This window comes from Pinus tabuliformis, chromosome 5_1 (genome assembly GCF_031772625.1).
Source record: "Pinus tabuliformis cultivar Carrire ecotype Pingquan chromosome 5_1, CPIR1, whole genome shotgun sequence".
In the NCBI taxonomy this organism is placed as follows: domain Eukaryota; kingdom Viridiplantae; phylum Streptophyta; class Pinopsida; order Pinales; family Pinaceae; genus Pinus; species Pinus tabuliformis.
In genome coordinates, this window is record NC_142305.1 from 456,245,459 (window position 1) to 456,248,310 (window position 2,852).

Genomic DNA, 2,852 nt, shown 5'->3' on the forward strand with positions numbered 1-2,852 from the left:
AATTTCAGATAAACTCAGTGAGATCCCCTTCATCTGCTCCCTTCATTCATATTAACCTCTAATCTTACTATATAGCTCCCCTATCTTACCTTTCCCCTAATAATACTAACACTATGGTGTATAAAGCCCAAATCTTATAAATACCCCTTCCTTTGGCATTATAGCCATATGTTCTTAAAAAAGGAACCAAAATGACCTCTGGTCACTTTGGTGAACCTATCACATCCTACTACCCCTTGCTACAGCCCAACTTACCTTTTGAAACCCTCATTTGCATTAAAAACCTCATAAGAACCCCTTTGTACCCCTAAACCCTCTCTGCAAAGATTGCCAAGGTCCAAAACCCCCCTTTTTAGCCTTTATTCCAAGCATTAGCGCGGGGGTCCAATATTAACTCAAATACATTGAAAACCTTGCAAAAAACCCACAACCCAAAGTCTTCCGCCCGCGCATATACTCCGAGCACGTTGTTGCTCCGCCCACCGTCGGATCAGGTCCCGAGGATCCGACGATCCACAATAATATCGGAGCAGCCCCCGCAGCGGACAGTTAACGCCCGAGAAAGTGACGTTGCGTCACGTCAGGGCCAGTCCACGCGTCGCACAATGAAGGCTCTCGAAGCTGGGTCTGACATTTCTGGGACCATACCTAAACCGCCCCGAGAGACCGTAGCGGCTAGCCTTAACCGTAACCGCTACGGTCCTAACCGCCAACTGTTTTCCAGTAGTACATCGCCACGTCATGTCTGCTTGTCCTCGCCTCCGTTATTCGTCCACCTTGCCGCTGACATGGCTGCCACCACACCATCCCCCGTGGACCAACAGCATACCGCCACGTCACCCGATGACGTCAGCTGACGTCACTTGACCTTGACCCACCAATGACGTCATGCTGACGTCATCACTAAAAAGCGCCAAAATTGTAAAAAGCCCATATTAAGCCAAAAAACGCCTATTTTTCCCATTTTTACGCATTTCTCTACTGTTTTCTCTGCATGGCCGTTTACGTCCTGAACTCTGCCAACCTACTCAGTTGACCAAGGCGACCTCCACAGCATCAACCTTGCACGCATACACAACCTCTGTTCGTGATATTACCAGGTATTTTTCGTTTTCTATCCTCCATACGCCTGCAGTTGAAAGTAAAATTACTCAGAGGGCTAGAGAAAAGATAAAACTCATAATTTCACCGGCCATTTCCCTCTGCATATATCCCATTTGTAATTGTGAAGTCCAAAAACACCAGCTGAGCCTTATTGCCCGTATTTTCACTAAAAAAGAGGTATTGCCTGCGCATTCCCGAAAGACTCTTGTTTACGGAATTCACCTATTAAAGAGGACATAGTGAGACCACACAGTAGACTTGATTCCTGATATAAACAGTATTTCAATTGCTGTTGTATAATTTCCTGCTCTGATACCTGAAACTCAACACTGTTTTTACAAAAGCACCTCTGTTCTGTGTTGGTCCTTTTGAGCCATTTACTTAGAGTTGTTGAGCTTAAAGAAAACCATGGACACTCCTATTGCTCTGAATATCAAGCCCCTCAACGCTCCTCACCAGGAATTAGCATGGAAAGCCCTGGGAGACATGGATTATCAAATGCTGGACTGGTTCCTTATGGGCTCCAAATATAATATCCAGATGCTGAATGAGTTGAAAGCCCAGCACCTGAGTGGAGCAGACATCTTGGGGATTTGGGACTCAAACTTGCCCATCTACAACCTCCCCCAGGTAAATCCTATGCCAGAGTTGGTCTACAGCTGCCAGGAATGTTATGACCCAAACCAAAGAGCTGTCATCAACCCCACAGGCTCAGTCCTATTCCATATCACCCCAGAGAGTATAAATGAAATGCTGCACTTCCATACTGCCAAGCAATTGACCCCCCTCCATATGCAGAATTTGATAAAGAGAGGGAGCAAGCTGTCAAGTGACCAACTCATTAAAATCAATCAGTTGTTTGTAAAACCAGGCTCTGAATCCATCAGAACTCCTCCTATTGGATATCAGTACTTGAATGAATTGGGCAGGATGTTAGTAGATTTGATCAGCTACGCCCTAGGATTCAAGGGAATGGAGGATGTGGATGATAGCATAATGGCAATGCTGTCTCTATTCTCTCCTGGTAAACCCCCAGCTGTACATTATGATTATGCTACATACATTGCAGATAAAATCCATGACCAGTTTATGAACTTGAAGAGGGAAAGACTATTCAGGTATACCTCATACATATACCACCTATTCTTGTTTTATCAGCCAGCCACATTCTCTTTTCCTTTGAAGCAACTCAATGCCCAGGGAAATCCAAGGTCAGTGGTGTTCTGGACCTCTGTTTTTCATCATACCTCTGTATCACCTTACACATACTCTGAGTTCATTGACTTATTCATTTATCCAGCCCTGACAGTATTGCATGGTACTCCTCCTCCAAGACTAACTGATGACATGAGGAGAATTCTCCATTTGAATAAATCCTACAGCATTGGTAACTGGTACCTCTACCAAAACCACACAGTCATCAGAATATATGGCTGTGAGTTGAACCCTTTTAGGTTGCCAAGGTATGTCCCCATGAGGCTTTTTGCCTTGGAATATTTCAGACAGTTTGGGAACTCAGACTACCTCCATTTTCAGAGCAAGAACAAGAAGTCACAGTTAAAAGTAAGGAGCCAGCTGGGTCCTTTCCTATATAACAGAAAAGAGGAGGGGTGGAAGGAGGCAGACAATATCCTGGAGGGCCTCAGACTGCAAACTAGTTTTGAATGGATACCCTATGACCCCAATCATTTTGTCTCCCTCAGGAGGATAAAATACAAATTGGGTAGCTATGCACACAAGAGACAACC